The sequence below is a fragment of the Podarcis tiliguerta genome (assembly GCF_965153285.1).
Source record: "Podarcis tiliguerta genome assembly, chromosome: 9".
In the NCBI taxonomy this organism is placed as follows: Eukaryota; Metazoa; Chordata; class Lepidosauria; order Squamata; family Lacertidae; genus Podarcis; species Podarcis tiliguerta.
In genome coordinates, this window is record NC_139542.1 from 63,509,284 (window position 1) to 63,529,567 (window position 20,284).

The following is a 20,284-nucleotide window of genomic DNA, read 5'->3' on the forward strand; positions in this document are numbered from 1 at the left end:
CTGTTATGTACCTCCTGGTGACCATTAGCAGGCCTGGACTGCCAGGAAGGGCAAAGAGCTATTAAACACAGAAACAAATGTATAGTTCCATTTTCAGATCCTCTGTGAAATGCTCAGAGATCAAAAAAGTATAGCCAGTGCAAGCAGGGCCAAAGTGTGTTGTCTTCTTCTCTCCTCCATTCCCTTGCTCTTTCTCCCTCTCCCAGCACACCCCACTGTTTTCAGACAGGTGGTCAGGAGGAGGAAACCTCTGTTGGTCATGCAAGCATAAATAAAATTGGACCTCTTTGAGTGACACATCAGACACTGAACCCTACCCCTTGAGGTGTTTCAAGTCTTTCTTGACTTGTAAACCCCTAACTACAAGATTTCTGCCAAGAGCTTTGCACACAATTAACTTGTATTAAAGTTGAAGTGAATTGTATTAAAGTTGAAATGACAAACCTAGATAGCATCTTAAAAAGCAGAGACATCACCTTGCCAACAAAGGTCCGTATAGTAAAAGCTATGGTTTTCCCAGTAGTGATGTACGGAAGTGAGAGCTGGACCATCAAGAAGGCTGATCGCCGAAGAATTGATGCTTTTGAATTATGGTGCCGGAGGAGACTCTTGAGAGTCCCATGGACTGCAAGAAGATCAAACCTATCCATTCTGAAGGAAATCAGCCCTGAGTGCTCACTGGAAGGACAGATCCTGAAGCTGAGTCTCCAATACTGTGGCCACCTCATGAGAAGAGAAGACTCTCTGGAAAAGACCCTAATGTTGGGAAGGATGGAGGGCACAAGGAGAAGGGGATGACAGAGGATGAGATGGTTGGATAGTGTTCTTGAAGCTACCAACATGTGTCTGACCAAACTGCAGGAGGCAGTGGAAGACGGAAGTGCCTGGTGTACTTTGGTCCATGGGGTCATGAAGTGTCGGACACGACTAAACGACTAAACAACAACAAAAGTTGAAGTAGAGGCACCAGCTTGGTTGCATGAGTTGTTGGAAGGAGGAGTACAAGCTGCCATCCAACCATCTTATGGAGACCACCCCTGATTTGTGCAGGGTTTTCTCCTTAGCCTTTTCTTCTCCTGAAGATGTCCCGCATGGCAATGGGAATCTTACTGATCAGCTAGTTAGCATGGAAGAAGGACTGGATTTGGTGAGGAGAGGAGGGCACTTGAAAGCACAAAACTGAGACTGAAGTCTCCCAGCATCTTTTACCAGAGTATGGGCACTGCCTTTGGAGAGGTGGGACCGCAAAAGTTAGTGGATTACAGCCTTCTCCTCATGTCATTCATGCCTATTGTTGATTCTCTTATAAATAGCATTGATTAATGGTTCCCTAAGAAATGCCTTCATTGCTTGCAAATTTATGCAAATCCACAATTAGGTATGAGCCGATTATATTTGTCAAATCAATCAGACATTATGTCTATTTAAAGCGACGATGGAGCCATGCTTTAATAATGAATAATTAAAGATTAACAAAGCCTATTAATAAATGATCAGGCATTTTTGTGGGCAACTTTTAAAAGAGAAATTTACACATTGCATGCGTTATCTGTGTGTAACTTGTTAACATGCTATAAAAATGGGTTTCTTGTTCTCTTTGTGTGTTTGTGGATTAGTTTTGCAGGTGAGTCAGAGTGGCTTCGTGCGATCTGGAGGATATAATGCGTGATGGCAAACAGTGTGTGATGGCCTGGGATTCAGACTCAGAGGCTGAACCTGAGGAATCCCAGCCTGCACAGGAGTCCCCGCCTCCAGAACCAGCTGAGCCAGGTCTGGGGCCTGAGCCTGAAGGGTCCTCACCTGTGCTGGATCCTCAGATGCAGGCACCAGCTGAGTCTGCTCTGGCTCCTGAGGTGATGGAGGACCCATTGCCTGCAGGTGCTCCACTCTCAGCCCCGCCATAGGAAGAGGAGGTTGCCTCTGGGTCCGGTAACCCTCCAGCCTCTCCTGAGATACAGAGGCTCAGGGCAGAGAGGCGGAGGGAACTAAGTTCCCGCAGGAGGAGTGCTCGCCTCCAGGCCAGGAGAGGCGAGTCACCTGTGGACCGGGGCCGCCCTATGCCTCGGGGCAGATAAAAGCCAGTCAGCCCCAGTCCCAGGTTGCGGGAGCAACATTGTTGGTAGCCTGTTCCTGCCTGCAACCTGTCCTGCTCTTCTGCCAGAGTTCCTGATCACACCTGACTCCTTGTCTTGGACCCTGCTTCAGCCTTGATGGACAGCCTCCATACCACACCATCGACCTCGGACTGAACTCGGACCTCGCCTCTCGGTAGCCCCCAGGACCAGCACACAGTGCCTGATTTACGTATAAGCTAAAGAAGCTATAGCTTAGGGCCCCAGTCTTGCCCCCCCCAAGACTTCTTCTTAATTGTATTTCACTATTAATATACTTCTTTTTAATTGTATTTCACTTCAGCGATTCCTTCGATAAAATACATATTTTGTTATGTGCAAATGGTTTTAGATACCTATCAGGTCCATAAATTACCATATAGCATATATTCAACACAAAAAACAGTGACAAATTTTTGTTGACAAAGGACAACTGGACCTTCAGTAGCTTAGGGCCTCATCAAACCTAAATCCGGCCCTGATGGCAAACATCCCTGGATATAGCTGTAACTTGCCAGTGGTGAATAAAAGTTGCACCACAGTCATAGAAATTACTAGTAAAGGTGGAAAACGGGAGAGTTGGATTATGAATCTCCTTAGTTCATTTCAGACAGGAATAATGGAAACTTAAGTTGATGCTCTGGCTCTCAACAGTCTTCTTTGCCTCTTTATTTCAACCCCATCTGTTTTGAAAAGTGGCAAGGGTGTCAGGGCAGATACCACCAGCAGCAGAAAAAGTAACCTCTGTTTTGATTCAAGACAATGAGACATAAAAACTAATGGCTACAAACTGCATGAATAATTTAAGGAAGGAAAGGGAAAAGGACACAAAAACGATAAGGAAACAAGTGCCCAAACGAGAAGTATGGTATTTGGGGAGAGGAGATAAACACAAAAATGGACAAAAGACAAGGTTTCACCTCAGTTTGGGGGATGGGTTTGGGTTTTTTTTAAAAAAGTAATGTCCTCCTTGGAAGAATATTTCACAAGAAAGAACCTAACCTCTCTTCCTGAGGAATGTTTCTTTATCAAGAGACCAATCCATTTGATACCCTAGTTAAAAGCCCCGAAATTCTATTTGCTTCCTTTAAAGATCTTGTCCTAAATAGTATTTTAGACACGCTGTTCAATTTTTGTTCACCTATAGCAGACAACAGAATCAACAGATAACAGTAGAGAAACAAGGTTGTGCATGTTTCGCTGGAGAAATTGAATTTTCTTCTTTGCCGTCCATCCTTTTTATATCCACTTATCTCTCCATCTATTGCTTCCCTGTGTTTCCTTGTCTCTCTTTTAATACAGGAAACAGATTTCTTCGCTTGATGAACGAGCACTGCCAAAGCTCATATACTTTGATGCCTGAACACCTTTTGCAGTAATAATGAAAACTGCCACTTCCTAACAGGTGTACTGTTAACTCAAGTGAAAAGAAAAATCCCAACAGTAAATTTATGGACTGCTGAGGCATAGTATCAAGACAGGGGGTTTGTTTGTTTGCATATGAAAGGCATTAATAATATTATGAATTGACTAAAGAAGGGTGAATCCGTCTGTTTCTCATGTGTCAGATTCGCATGTGTGCATTCCTAAGTCTGTCCCCTTTTCACATTTCATTGCATATTTTTTTTTTAAAAAAAGAGTCTGCACAAAAATGTGAATGGGCTCCATGTACTTATACATACATATGTACATATACATACAATTGCACATGTATATCCACAACTGGAAACATTGGTGTGCCCAATTCACTACCTCCATGCATTCAGCAAAAAGCAAGAAAGTGCTCAGAAAGTACTGTATTATTAATAATAATAATAATAACAACAACAATAATAATAATAATAATAATAATTCATTTCATTTTCATATCATCATATATATCATTACAGTGGTACCTCGGTTTAAGAACAGCCCTGTTTATGAACTATTCGGTTTACGAACTCTGCAAAACCAGAAGTAGTGTCCTGGTTTGTGAACTTTACCTCAGTCTAAGAACGGAAGCCGAATGGTGGAAGGGCACCGGCAGCGGAAGGCCTCATTAGGGAAAGCTTGTCTCGGTTTAAGAACAGTTTCGGTTTAAGAACGGACTTCTGGAACGGATTAAGTTCATAAACCCAGGTACCACTGTATATGATGAAATGAAATGAAAATTATGTATTGATGGTATCTAACACTGAGTAAGTTGGCAAAAATGTATAAATCTAAATCAAATAAGTGTTGGCAATGTAAAGAGAAAGAAGGTTATTTTTATCATATGTGATGGTCTTGTAGTAAGGTTAAAGCTAACTCGGAAATGATATATAATGAAATGAAAAGTATGTTAAAAATAGCCTTTGTTTTAAAAAAAAACACCAGAAGCTTTTCCTTTGGGAATTATAGGGACAGAACTACCTAAAATGTATTCATTTCCATGTATGCTACTATAACGGCAAGAATATTACTTGCCCCAAAATGGAAAGAAGCAGAAGTTCCAGAAAAAGAAGAATGGATACCAAAACTTATGGGATATGCAGAAATTGCAAAACTTACCAGAAGAATAAGAAGTCAAGATAACAATTTTTTTACAAAAGAATGGAAATGGTTTATTGAATATTTACAGATAAATTATAAACAGATAAAAACATTGGCAGGATTATTGTAATAACCTGCAGTTTTATAAGAATATATATTTAAAGAAGATGAATAAATGAGTAAATTAAGTTAATTTGGATATGCAGGAGATATTAAAAACAAATTTAAGGAACCGCAGAAAGAGGGAGAAGGAGGTCAAGTTTTGAAATGTCAAAATGATTGTAAAATTAATGAAATGTATAAAATTAAGGAAATGTATAAATTTGAAAAGTGTGAATAAAATAAAAAGTAAAAATATTATTAATTAAATTAATATACCGCCCTTCATCATAAGATCTCAGGGTGGCTCACGGAATAAAATACAGGATAAAACAAGTAAATAAGTAAAACAGACCAGCAAAGCAATAGCCCCCCCCCCTTCTTCCCACAGACACATTTAAGAGACTGTAGACTGTTAAAGACTGTTGAAGAGGAATGTTTTCATCTGGCACCTAAAATACAGTGGTACCTCTGGTTACAAACTTAATTCGTTCCGGACGTCCATTCTTAAGCCAAAACCATTCTTAACATGAGGCACACTTTTGCTAATTGTGACTCCCGTCGCTGCTGCGCCACCGGGGCACGACTTCCGCTCGCATCCCAGGGCAAAGTCTGCAACCGGGAGCATCTATTTCCGGGTTAGCGGAGCTCGTAACCCGAAGCATTCGTAAGGAGGGCGGTACGTAACCCGAGGTTCCACTGTATAAATAATGAAGGAAAATCTCCCTTGAGAGAGAATTCCGCAAATGTGGATCGACTCCAGAAAAGGCCCAGAACCCTCCTGAACTCACGTACAAATCTGACATTCGTACAGTTTCATGTGCACAGAGCCTGTTTTCATCTTCCATGAAATGTGGAATGGGTGGTGCTAGCTGGAAAAGTTAAACTGCTTCTCCAATATGGTCCGTCAAAGTGTGGGAAGGACATTGGACATTATGTGGAACGTGCTGAGATATGAGACTAAGGAGGAGAAAGTTGATAGCCAGGACTACCCTCTGGGATGGTTTTAAACATGAAGGTTTAACTGAGGGCAGACTAAGGTTGGTGGAGTTCTGGTTTTGCCTCTTCTTTACCTACTGTGGTTGCAAAGCGTGTTCTCCTTCATGGAGAGCAGGTGTTGCGGTGGGGGCCGCCAGGACACTCCAAAGTTGGGGGCGGGCTAATTGTTCGTTGGCCACTGATGCGATTGGGGCTTCCCTTGTTGTTGGGAAGAAGTTAATGTTGCCATTTGTTGATTGACAGCCAGAAATACTAAAACTCCTTGCACGAGGCTAAGACTTCCTCTTTTCGCCCGTGCATCGGATTGCCCGTCCCTCCTGTCCCTAGAATTAGGGTTGTTCGCTTTGACCTTGCTATACCTGTCATGGGGTCGTCTGCTCTTGGGGCAGGGGCCTGGTAGGAATTTTGTCCACCTGGCTGATTGGCTGGGGCCATTTGGTTTTTGCCTACTGCGTAGCAAATCGTCACAACTTGTAAGGTTGTGGTTAGGCATTGGTTTATGGTTTGGTTGGTTGAGGGGCATGGATTGGCTGTGCCTGCCCCTCTAATGCTGCTGCTGCAAGGGATTGTCCACTCTGTCAAGGGGGCTCGGGCCATAGCAATGAGCTCCTGGTTGCATTTGGGGAGGGCTGAGGGCAGGTTCCCTGCTCTGTTGCTACCCCCAAGTGTATTCCCCTTTTCTGACTTTCACATCGTGCAGAATGTCAGTCTGTCCCCCATGGTGGGGGCAGATAGTCGTAACTAATGCCTAAGAAACCACTCACATGTTTGTATTTTAATAAAGTTGTGGCCAAAATTATGCCAAAAACCTTAAACAAAAAATTCTGTGTGGTGTGTGAGTTATTGGGGTGGCCCTGGGGACCTCGACACGCGACATATTTTGCTGCTGTTGTTTCTGAACAGATATCATTCAGGGTTTCCTCTCCAGCAAATACTTGCCATGGTGAGATGAAATTCCTGGAAATGATGGAGGAAATTGCAACCCTACAACATACTCTGAAGGAGCAATAGCTATTAAAGAATAGGACTTGGACGAGGGGAAGAGCTTTAACATTATATAAAGGTACATAGATATAAGCATACAAAGTTAGACAAGATGTAGCCTATATGTTTTAAAGATGTGGGGCATTATAAATGGCATTATAGCTTAGCAGGGTATAAATTGCAAGATGATTTCCTCTTCTTTTTATCTAGCCGAAGCTAGAAACTGACAATGTCTCATTTGCAATAAAAGATTTATAGTTATGGAAATTAACTCGACTATATCAAGATGTTTGAAGAGATTGAATTTCTCTTTTTATAACAAGATTAATAAAATAAGAAATTGAATTAGTCATGACATGTGCTGCTTTTGAATATCTGCTGCAGAATTAAAAAAGTAAAAAGTAAATGTTTTATAATGGAGTGTTAATAGTTTCCTCTTTCAAGGCAAGAACAACAAATGTGTGCCATTCTTATTAAGTGTTATTAAGTGAATGCAACACAAATACTTAATGCACTGTAGAACAATGTGGGAGAGGAAAAGTAGGGAGCCATTACCAGATGTCAGGGACTGTGCTGAGGAGGGTTGCGTTGAGTAGGAATGGTCCCCCTGCTCCTGATCTGGATCCTGAATCTTCCCAGGAGCAGGAGGACAGTAGGACAGTACAGATTTGGAACAGTGCTTTGCAGAGGGACATAGTTCAGAAGGCAGAAGCTGGGAAGTACTGAATGGGGAACAGCTAGGAGAAGAAACACTGGGTGAGAGAGGGTTAACAGATTCACTGTCTCTGGAGAGCATTCCTCCAATCTCCCCAAGGTCAAGAAGAAAGTAGCAGAACAGAAAACTCACAAAGCAAAGAGGGGACGAACTCAGATTACAAGATGTCTTCTTCTTCTTTGAAGATCACTCATAGTTGAGTAAGATTGACTTCCATAAACACGGTTTTAACAATGAGTACGTAAGTGACAAGGGATGCAGGTGGTGCTGTGGGTTAAACCACAGAGCCTAGGGCTTGCTGATCAGAAGGTTGGTGGTTCGAATCCCCGCGATGGGGTGAGCTCCCGTTGCTTGGTCCCTGCTCCTGGCAACCTAGCATTTCGAAAGCACCTCAAAGTTCAAGTAGATAAATAGCTATTCCTCAGAAGGATTGATGGACCGCCTGCCTTTATCTTTGTATCCATTAGAAGGATAATAGAGAACAGTGCATGTGGTTGGTTTTCCATCTCTCTGGGGTCACTCCAGCCTGAGAACAAGATCTACCCAAAGTTAATGAGTTTTAAGTTTGGCTGCTGTCAATGAGAGAGAGTGAAACACATGCTCAGTGTTCGGGTAGCTAGGGTGCCTGCTGATTCCAACCACCAGAACATGTTCTCTTTCTAAGGATGCTAGCCAATCTTGCACATAGTAAAATAAATAAATAAATGCTATTTTCTTATGCATATCACATCAGAAAAACAGGCCACCTGTGTTTCTGTATAGTGAAAACTCTCATGGAATGGCACTCAAAGGCTATTCCTCTCTTTTAATTAATTCTTCTGGAAATATTGGCTTCCCGTTAACCAAAGGCCAGAATGGCAGAGTGCATTTTGCTCCCTTCCAAATTACACAAGAAGGGAAGATGGAGTGCAGCACCACAGTAGTTAAAAATGTGATTTCCTCCGAGTTCATCTTACCTTGGAGCTAAACTGTGGTTTGATGTCTCCTGGTCAACTCATGTACTGGGAACTGTTAATTAAAAAGAGTTGCCCTACTCTATTAAAGCTCCCCATAGACTAATTATTAAAGTGCTGTGGACCATCACAAACCTACAAGCAATTGAAAGTCACAAAAGGACTTGCTTATATTATGAACCCTCAGTACCCAGAAGAGCTTTCTTCTGCACTACAGAACATGCACAATGGGAAGTAGATTGCCTTCTCTATTGCTATTATGCCACTGAAGGGAAGGGAAGAAGAGCGAGAAATTGCTAGAAATAAACATACATATTCATTAATGTTTTCAACATCATTCTAGTGAGTCAAATTCCCTACAGGTACAAAAAGTCATCTTGTTAAGTTGCTGTGGTGGGTGGGATTCTCCCCCCCCCCCTTTGCATTTATTCAGCTTGGTTCTATGTTGCTGAGATGGAAATCTTAACCTTAACACACAGAGAAACTAGGCAGAATTGGTTGGGAAAGTTTTGTTAAAACATCTACTTAGGAATGATTGTAATGATAGAATTTTGTGTCCCGTCCCCCCTGCCTGCCATGTTACAACACAGTTTCTAGGGTCAAAAGAAAATGAATACCTAGATCAGGGTTATGAGATCTCCTGCTAGTCAGCAGCTGTGCCGTAGTAACACCAGCAGCTATGTAAAAAGCACTTAAACCAGATACACAGTGAAAACAAGAGAGCAGTAATAAATATTTGCAGTTCCCAGCTGCAGCGAGTCCATGAACGTCAGGGTTGTGTTATGTATTCAGTGGTCTGTGTTTGTCTGAGTTTGAGTCTGGAATAAGGATTCTAAGCCCCTGTTTTCTGATTCGATCCATGATATAATAATAATAATAATAATAATAATAATAATAATAATAATAATAATAATTTATTATTTGTACCCTGCCCATCTGGCTGGGTTTCCCCAGCCACTCTGGGCGGCTTCCAACAAAGATGAAAAATACACTAAAATGTCACATATTAAAAACTTCCCTGAACAGGGCTGCCTTAAGATGTCTTCTGAATCTCAGGTAGTTGTTTATTGCTTTGACATCTGAAGGGAGGGCGTTCCACAGGGCGGGCACCACTACCGAGAAGGCCCTCTGCCTGGTTCCCTGTAACTTGGCCTCTCGCAGTGAGGGAACCGCCAGAAGACCCTCGGAGCTGGACCTCAGTGTCCGGGCAGAACGATGGGGGTGGAGATGCTCCTTCAGATATACTGGACCAAGGCCGTTTAGGGCTTTAAAGGTCACAGATATCCAATCACAGAACATTTTAGTTCAGCTGAGGCGACAGTTCCCCAGCAGTGATTTCAGCTTGTGGAAGCTAGAAAGGGCTGCATGCCTAGCCTAGCCTAGCCACCTTCGTCGCCAGTGAAGTGTAGGTGGGTTCCCATTGTGGGAATGTTCAGGGATGCAGGAGAGGATATATTGTCTGATTATATCCTTATCCAACTTGTGTTAACAAGTTCCACAATTTCAGCAGAGTAACATTCCCCTTAATTTTAAGCTTTGCAACGGATGCGTTTGCGCAGGCTCACTAAAGCCTCTATAATACCTCTTCTGGTATTTCCCCCTTATTCCCTCTTAAAATATAAGAGACGACACAGTCTTCAACAAAAGTATAAAAAGAGTTTACTCACATTCTGTTCACAATCAGATCCCAGAAGGCAGACTTAGCTTAATGAAGTAACATGCATTTGGAATCTATCTCTTAAGAAGACAGTCCCTTTGTCCTCTCTTGCCAAGAGTGCATCTTTCACTCAGTAGATGTTGCTTCTTCGATGCATGTGGTGAAAAAGAGAGAGATGGCTGCCCTGCCCTGTGCTTTTGTCATTACCTGCACAGGTGAGGCCACACCCACCTCTAGTCACATGCAGAGGAAGTCTGCCCCAGCCAGAAGGAAACAGGAAGTTTACCTGCTGGCTGGACAAACATTCCTCCCCATGTGCAAACATGTTCACTCTAGGAATGTTGTACTTGACTGCTCTTGTGTTTCACATCCCACACCCATGAGGCAAAACACAGTGATAACAGCAAGAATTGGACAACAGGGGCAAAGCAACTGCTTATATACATTTCTGAAGGCCTGAGCCACTCCCACTCCCAACGTGATTGGCTGTCTAAACTTCCAAGCTGCGAATTATAACTCAGAGTTTAAGGGCCAATAGCAGAGGCCCAAATCATGAAATGTTCCGTGATTGGATATCATGTATTGAATCAGGACACAGGGGCTCAGAATCCTTAGTCAAGGCAAACACAGACCACTGAATACATAACAGGTTGAACCATAAAAAGAAGTAATAAAGGCAGGATGAGACAATGAGGATCAAATAGGCCACCAATTTATTGATTACAGATGTCAGGTCTTGGCACAGGCATTGCGTTTGTACCCGGAATCAACCAACCCAATCTGTTCACTGATTTTTCCATCAGGGTTAAGGAACACCTTATGGAATTCATCAAATTTGGGTGTGTCTGTGTGTCCCTGCAACACATTGTTTGGGTAGGGTTCCTGTGCCCTCTCAACCCCTGTATGGGTGTTCAGACAGAGCCCCCACAGACCCCTTTACCAGGGTGCTCTAATTCTTTGGAGTGGAGAGAGAGTGTCAGGAGCTCGTCCTACACTCGAGTAAGACCCTGGCAGAGACACATGCCCAACTGGCATATTCTCTCTCTCCTGGTCGATCATTCAGGAGCTTCAAAAGCTTTATTCAGCCCAAACATCACAGCGACCAATGCCAACAGACATCGGCACACTTAGGGATCCGCAGAGTCTTCGCAGTTCGCGTGACAGACCTCAGCAACTCAACATTTTGGATAATCTACTTTATTTACATATAAACACACACGGAGCAGTGCAACACCCCGGCCAGCACCTCTTTAATCTCCTACCCTCGGGCAGGAGATATAGAAGTATAGTCAGTCGTACCAACAGGCTAAAAAACTGTTTCTATCCGTGGGCTGTTAGGCTGCTGAACGGGAAATAATATAGCACAACTGACTTTTGGGGTTGGTGTGTTGTGTGACAAACACACAGAGTGCAATGAGATTGAGTGTTTGGGGAGGGAGATGCTCATTTAATTTCATTGTACACAGGTTGTACACTGACAATAAAGGTGTTGTTGTTGTTATTCCGTCTGAGACTCAGGAAACACTGTGACAGGAAATGAAGCTGCCATCAGGGGTAGCAACAGAACTGATGATTCACCATGCTAGAGGAGGAGGAGGAGGAGGAGGAGGAGGAGGAGGAGGAGGAGGAGGAGGAGGAGGAGGAGAAGAAGAAGAAGAAGAAGAAGGAGGAGGAGGAGGAGGAGGAGGAGGAGGAGGAGGAGGAGGAGAAATATTACTTTCTTCTCCCATTAGATTCACAAAATGTTTAGGGGTATGCAAACCCCTGCGCCCCAGCCCCCCAGAAAAAAAGCAGTGTGTGTGGGGGGTGGAATTTCTCAGAGGAGTCTTGATAAACATAATATTGACTTTTCCTTGCTCTGCTAATACAGTGGTACCTCAGGTTAAGTACTTAATTCATTCTGGAGGTCCGTTCTTATCCTGAAACTGTTCTTAACCTGAAGCACCACTTTAGCTAATGGGGCCTCCCGCTGCTGCCCCGCCGCCGGAGCACAATTTCTGTTCTCATCCTGAAGCAAAGTTCTTAACCCAAGGTACTATTTCTGGGTTAGCAGAGTATGTAACCTGAAGCATGTGTAACCCAAAGTACCACTGTACATAAGAATCAAAGTATAGGAATGCCCTCAAACCCAATGAAGAATCCCAAATTGCTTCCATTGGGCAGTGATCTATATATCTTATCATTCGAGTGTCTTCAGCAGTGATGATCTGCCAAGTCAAATCATTTCAGGGATCCAAAAAATAACCATATTCTGATCCACTGTCATAAAGATGTCAAATAAAGTGTACTTTGCTTTAGGAGGATTATTTAGCAGGAAATTAGATTTCTATAGCTCTTCCTCAACATTTCTGCAGTTGACAGCCTTACAACACTCGTAATTTCCATAAAAGCCCTCTCTCTATTATCAGCAGAACATCATCTTTATAAGTGAAGAAAAGCGAAGAAAAGAAGATTGCTAAATCATTATGTTTTTCTTCTGTATTTTTAGGTCATTATATACAATAGGTTAAATCCACCGAGCTGTAGTGAAGAGTCAGCTGGGAAGGGGAGCATGGATGCGATCCTGAGCTCTTTAGATGAGAAAGATGAATATGTGAATCTATCATAACTGCTGGTGACTGGGCAGATGGAGGAAATCAGCAATGACTGGCTGCTTAATGCTCAGCTGAAACTGGATATCATGATATGGAAACAGTTTCACTCCCATGAAACACAACTCTTCTTTTTGACACCTGTCTCCCCCCCCCCCCACAAAAAAAAATGGTGGGAAATTTTCACAAGGGCACAGATGCAGGGTGGAAAGGAATAACTTTCCCCCCATTGTTAAGGTAACAAAGTCAATTTGCTCTTGTTTTGGAATGTCCTTCCAAGTGTCCATCCCATTTAAAGTGAAGCAGTGCAACAGAAGAATCTTGACCTACAGATGTACTGTGTGTTGAACATGTAAATGTGCAATCTGATGCAAGGGAAGGTCAACCTGTCTACATCAGCAGTTGAGATTTCCCTATCCCACCGCAGCAAGGCAGAGAGGAGTGAAGTGGCTGCAGATAGGTGGGGGGTGGGAATACGGATAGTGAAAGATGGAGGTAAAGGTAAAGGGACCCCTGACCTTTAGGTCCAGTCGTGGCCGACTCTGGGGTTGCGGCGCTCATCTCGCTTTATTGGCCGAGGGAGCCGGCATACAGCTTCTGGGTCATGTGGCCAGCATGACTAAGCCACTTCTGGTGAACCAGAGCAGTGCACGGAAACGCCGTTTACCTTCCCGCCAGAGCGGTACCTCTTTATCTACTTGCACTTTGACGTGCTTTCAAACTGCTAGGTTGGCAGGAGCAGGGACCGAGCAACGGGAGCTCACTCCGTCACGGGGATTCGAACCACCGAGCTTCTGATCGGCATGTCCTAGGCTCTGTGGTTTAACCCACAGCGCCACCCGCGTCCCTGAAAGATGGAGGTATTACCTAATATTTCAGCACTCCTCACAAAATTGCAAGATTTGCAGCAAAAATTGACTTCTCAAATATTTAGCACAGAGCTCTGCCCACTTGCCAGAGAAACTGCCCTGACTACCAAGTTGAAGAACTTTCGAGAATTGAATGCCGTTTTAATTAACTGCCACTAGACTTTGGCCATTTGGAAAGAACTGGAATAATGTGTATTTCTCGCACATCTAGTGAATTCATCCTGGAGCATTGAGAAGCAGCACCCTAACTTCTGAAGGCACCTGTGATTCCCAATTAACTGCAAGTCATATGGAACATATGAATGCAAATAATAATATCAAATATTGAAGAATTTTAAAATTGATTCACACAGATCAGCTTGTAATTTCCAATATAGCCTCTAAGATCACTGTTGTCCCCATATTCATGGTGATGGTGGTGACTGGGTGAGGTGGGTTTTAGGGGGCTTGTCTAAGGCCACCTAAAGAATTCATGGGAGTGCTGAGCACCAAATGTAGAACTTTCTGAACAGTAACTTGCTCACTACGCTACATTGGCAAGACTGAAACCTGAAACTGTAGGGACTCAAGGCCCTGGTATCGGAAAAAGAAAATCAGTATTGTAAGAGAAAACACAAGACACCTGCAGAATAATGTGAAGCGTTTCAGAGTGTCAATTTACATTAGAAATGCTTTATTTGCATCATTTGAATTATTTATTGCAAGCTACTGTTGAGTCTCTATGGGAAACTGGGGCAATGGTTTGGGAAGAGGAACTCAATTGTAGAGCACATAGGGCAAACTAAGGCCCGGGAGCCGGATCCGGCCCAATTGCCTTCTCAATCCGGGCCGTGGATAGTCCAGGAATCAGCATGTTTTTACATGAGTAGAATGTGTGCTTTTATTTAAAATGCATCTCTGGGTTATTTGTGGGACATAGGAATTCATTCATATTTTCCCCCAAAAATATAGTCTGGCCCCCCACAAGGTCTGAGGGACAGTGGACTGGCCTCCTGCTGAAAAAGTTTGCTGACCCCTAGTTTAGACTCTTGAAATGTGCCCTACAAGGGATTGGTCTTGAAGATGATCCAGAAGCTGCAGCTAATGCAGAAAGCAGTGGCCAGACTGACACTGTGTAACGGGATCGCTACCTGGCCCAGTTTAAGGTGCCAGCATTGGTCTACAGAGTCATATATTTGACTCTTTGAGGCCCATGGATTAGAAAGATCTTTCGCTACCTCCTGACCTGTGCCTTAAGAGCTGCTGGAGTGGCCTTGCTTGTTGTTCCATTAGCAGCTGTCTGTCATGGTGTGACAGCAGGAATTATGGTGCCCCAGATGTGGAATTCTCTCCCTCTGGAGATATGCACGTCTGCCACGTTAAACATTTTCAGACGTCAAGTTAAGGCAGATCATCTCTTTAATGCGTATGTAGATGGCTGGTGTGAGGAGTTATATTTCCTGTTGAAATTCTGTTTTATAATTAGGGTTGGTAATGTGAATTTGTACCATGTTGGTGTGCTTTATTTTAAAGGATCATTGTTACTGTCGTGGGAACCTTTGGGTTGAAGGGCAGGATATAAGACTAAAAAATTAAAATAAAATACTAGCTTGACATGCCTAAAGTGCCCACGGCTCACTCAATCATACAGCAGACTGCTTTAGGCAACAAAATTTGAAGTAAGGGTGAGGAGCCTACTTTCTTTCTCAAATTATTTTTATTAGTTTTCCAAAAACAATTACAAATCAAACTGAATTCCTTAATTTAATACAATTTCTTAAACAAAATCAGGTTTCCCACTCCTGTTGGAAACATATATCCATATTTTTTCTCCTATTGTAGTTGTTGTTTAGTCGTTCAGTCATGTCTGACTCTTCGTGACCCCATGGACCAGAGCACGCCAGGCACTCCTGTCTTCCACTGCCACCCACAGTTTGGTCAGATTCATGTTTGTAGCTTCGAGAACACTGTCTAACCATCTCGTCCTCTGTCGTCCCCTTCTCCTTGTGCCCTCCATCTTTCCCAACATCTGGGTCTTTTCCAGGGAGTCTTCTCTTCTCATGAGGTGGCCAAAGTACTGGAGCCTCAGCTTCATGATCTGTCCTTCCAGTGAGCACTCAGGGCTTTTTCTCCTATAGCTACATCTTTTCTTCATTAATATCCATTTCCTCCTTCACTTGTTGTTGTCCATTCAAACAGCCGTCCATCATTACCTCCTTACAAACAGTGCCTCATTTGTTTCTTAAAAATATAAAATCCATTTCTTGTGTGTGGTCCTTCATAATCATTATCGTCTCAGCCCGGCTGTGCTGGGAGAGTTAATGATTATCTTCCTTCGTTCCTTTGTTCAGCCTTTGCAGTGTTGCTCTGTAAACACTGCAAATGAGCCTAATTTCATGGTAGGCAGGACCAGGGACAAAAGTGGTCCTAGTCCTAAACCTTTATAAAAAGGTAAAGGGATCCCTGACCATTAGGTCCAGTCGTGGCTGACTCTGGGGTTGCGGCGCTCATCTCGCTTTATTGGCCAAGGGATCCGGTGTACAGCTTCCGGGTCATGTGGCCAGCATGAGTAAGCTGCTTCTGGCAAACCAGAGCAGCGCACGGAAACGCCGTTTACCTTCCCGTCGGAGCGGTACCTATTTATCTGCTTGCACTTTGACGTGCTTTCGAACTGCTAGGTTGGCAGGAGCAGGGACCGAGCAACAGGAGCTCACCCTGTCGCGGGGATTCGAACCGCTGACCTTCTGATCGGCAAGTCCTAGGCTCTGTGGTTTAACCCACAGCGCCACCCGCGTCCCTCCTAAACCTTTATGCTGTAGGTTAATTTTCACACAAACACATCTCTATCCTCTCTCCAGGCCAGCAAGAGGTGTCATGATACATCCCAATCAAGCAGAAACACTCAAGGAGGTGAGGCTCAAGGCTGCTGAAGGGGAGTGGTCTAGGGGAGAGGGTGTGGTCAGGGAGGAAGCTCATCCTGAGGAGAAACGCCTGGGGTGGGGTTGCTTTCAGCTCTAGGTCTAGAATTCTCCACCTTGCATTTAGAGAGATAAAGGAAGAACTAAGACTTGAATGGTTCAGTGGGGCCCTTAGAATTAGCATTGGGGTGGGAGAACCACTTGGATCTCTCCAAGGATCTCCATCAACATAGTTCAGAGAGACTTCTATCAAGGAGTGCAGGGACCAATCAGTATCCATAGCCCTGTGTTTCATGGGCCAGTAATTGTGACCCAATGCAATGTCTGTTTGCATTTCTTAGTGCAGAAAGTATTGATCTGATGTGTAGAGATCTTTCCTATTCTAATTAATTCAAGAGGGTTCTGGAAGCTCCTCTGTGTGAAATAAACAAGCAGAAGATCCATGATGTTTGAGTTATACCTTCAGAGAAGCTGAGTACAGTTGGCTTAAACTGGTTCTCTTATCTCTTTTCTGTCAAGGTGATACTGAGTATAAAAGTAGGACAAGAAGGAGCCCGGGTTTCACTTTCTCTTTCTACCTCTCTTCCTTCTGGTGTGCTGTTCTGTACACAGTATGCTTAGTGTTAAGGTTTAGACTTATTATAAGTTATTGTAAGTTTAAGTTAAGTCTGCTGCAACTGGATTTCTTATGGACAGTGCCAATCCTGAATGTATGGGATCTGTGACCATTATGCTCATTTGCCTTCAGTAGCAGTAAAGCTCTGCTGGATGAAATATAATTGCCTCTGGTCTATTTTTTGGGGAATCCTGCAACGTATTTTAAGTTTTTACTATGCTAACCATATGTCTGAGTTCTGCTCTGGATCAATCCCATGACATGCAAAGCCTTTCTTTTACAGTGGTACCTCAATTTACAAACTTCATCCATTCTGGAAGTCTGTTCTTAAACCGAAATCATTCTTAAACCAAGGCGCGCTTTCCCTAATGAGGCCTCCTGGCCCCGTGCCCTTCCACTGTTCGGATTCTGTTCTTAGACCAAGGTAAAGTTTGCAAACTGGGACACTACTTCTGGTTTTGTGGAGTTCATAAACCAAATCATAAACAGGACTGTTCTTCAACCGAGGTACCACTGTTTATGCATAGATAGGCAGACGGACAGTTGACTAGGACTGCAATCCTATGCACAGTTGCCTGGGAGTAAGTCCCATTGAACTCAGTGGGACTTGCTTCTGAGTCAACAGACATTGGATTGCAGCGCAGGTTCATCTCTTGGCTGCCAGGGAAACCTATGAAACTGGCTTTAAAGTCTCCTGGCATGACAATCAGATGAAACAACATGAATGGGGAAGGTCAACAGGAGGTGGGTGGGAATACTACTTGAGCTTGTGCATATGAAAATGTCTCACTTTTATACCATAAGCTATGTTGGGAGTAAGTCAATGAGAAATGTATACTTAAGTGTTTTCAGAAACAGATCTGATTAGTCCACACGCCGTGTTTCAGCAGTAAAAACAGCGTGCCTTCAAACACAGAGAGTGCTATACCAGGATCATTACACTGAGGGGGATGAGTCAATGAGGACTTGCCATGGAGTAGTTCCAATGAAACAGCAGGATAAAGGGTCACTAAACGACTCAATTAAAGCCACAATTTTCAAAGAACTAGAAGTGAGATACAAGGAATTAGTTGCCTCCACACACATCCTTACATATTTTCAATGGACGTAGCAATTAATTTAAGTCTTCGCTTCCACTAAGATAGTAAATCTGTGTCTGGGCTGCACCACTTGAGACTCGGCAAGGAGTCACATGACTGAATGTTCCTATGTACAAAAATAATAAGAGGATGAACTCGGAAGTGCCACTGCCTATATATAGTGTTTATCAGCCATATGCTGAATGGCCTAATGGGCGACACACATTTCTACCCACTCCATTCTTCGGGAAGGAGTTTCTCAAGTTTTACAAGGTGGGGCAAATACATCCCTGTCAGAAGGAGGGAAATGGCATTTTCTGGACATGTCAGGCAACTCACAACGTATGCACATGTAACTTGTGTGCATTCAGTTTTATGCAGCTGGCAAAAAAAAGGGGGGACAAAAGGGGGGCAGGCATCCCACCTACCATTGTTCCCAATGAACTTTGACTATACAGTGGTACCTTGGGTTACAGATGCTTCAGGTTACAGACGCTTCAGGTTACAGATTCTGCTAACTCGGGTTAAGACCTTTGCTTCAGGATGAGAACAGAAATTGTGTGGTGGCGGCACGGCGGCAGCGGGAGACCCCATTAGCTAAAGTGGTACCTTAGGTTAAGAATAGTTTCAGGTTAAGAACGGACCTCCGGAACGAATTAAGTATGTAACCAGAGGTACCACTGTATGTGATTTTGGCTTTATGTACTATCCCCATAATATAAGCTTAGAGTTGCCTGTATATAATTGTTTTGCAAGAAGCCTAGAGTAGCAGGTGACATCTTCCCCTACTTAATTTCCCTCTTCTGTACGACTATTAAAGGTGAAAGAGCCCTGCCCCCTTTCTTAGTCGGCTACCCTCGGGAGCTCCCATCTTCGTGGCTATAATAGTATAGCTCAGAGGGAGATGTTCCCCTTCTGGGAGAGCTAAGTTTTTGCACAGTGTCTTTCAAACGTTATATGGTTCAAGTAACAGCAATACAGCCTTTATGATTGATATACAAGTTTCAGTCACAAAATTCACTTTGGAGATGTATTGGTGGCTGGTGACCATTGGCACACATAGGGTGGAAGCCAGAGAGATGAAGAGTAGGTGCAGACAGAGCCAATGAAAAAGTGGCATGTGGTCAATGGACTAGGGGGACTAGGCTAACCCCCTAAATGTTTCCCTGGCACTCCCTTCCCAAACCTCGGGAAGCTTCTGCCCAGCTTAGAGAGGGAGGTGCAATGCTCTGATGGGTCCAAGAGCCCTCCCACCACCTTCCCACAGCACGTCCAGTTTTGGGAGGGAGGCAAGTGGGCTCCAGCATCCTGTCAGAGCCCTGGCATCTCCTTCTCAAAGCCCAGGAAGTTTCTGCCTAACATAGGAAGATGTGATGCTCATTGACACATCCCCCCTCAATTGCTCTCACAAGCTGGCACCTCTGGATGTAACTGTTCCTCTATGAAAAAATTTCACCGCACGCCACTGCAATGAGAGGCAGAGCCAACTAATCCTAGCTTTGTCCATCATCCTGCTCCTCTCTGCTGAGTTCTACAAGGATGATGCTGAGACCAAGGATGATGCTGAAAGCCAAGCACACCCAGGACTGTAAGTAAGCAGGTGGGAACTGGTTGAAGGCAAGCTGAGGCTGGTGGGGCGGAGCCCCACTTGCCATAATGAACCATCCTCCTTTGGCTATATGTAGAATTTCTTTTCTTTAAGTTTGAATATTCATCCTATTCAAATACTATGATGCCACAACTTTATTTCTGGCCCTACCTTCCTCGACTCTAGTAGTGGAGGTACTCAGATGAAAGCTTCTCAGAAAGGTCATAATATCTAAAGAGCTTCATTCAAGAAACGGAAATCCTTTAATGACATGGATTGGAGACCTGGGTGATCCCAGCCAATCAGGAATGTGCAGAGAGCAAGATTGTGTCGCTTCATTATATAGGCAATCAGATTTAACTGTGCGATGAAGTCCCTGTAGGAAAATGAGGTCAATTTTTCAACATGTCAAAAATACCTAGGTCCCCACAAAGCAGTTTCAGCTCAGCTCTTAGATGTGAATATGCACAGTTCCAAATCAACAGAACGTCACAAGAAGTTTCAGGAGAGTTTCCTTCTCTTCAATGCAGCCTCAAGACCCATTTGCTTCGGGAAATGTGCCAAGAACTTACCACTCAGTGTCTGTTATTAAAGTCTGGAAGAACTCTGGGGAAT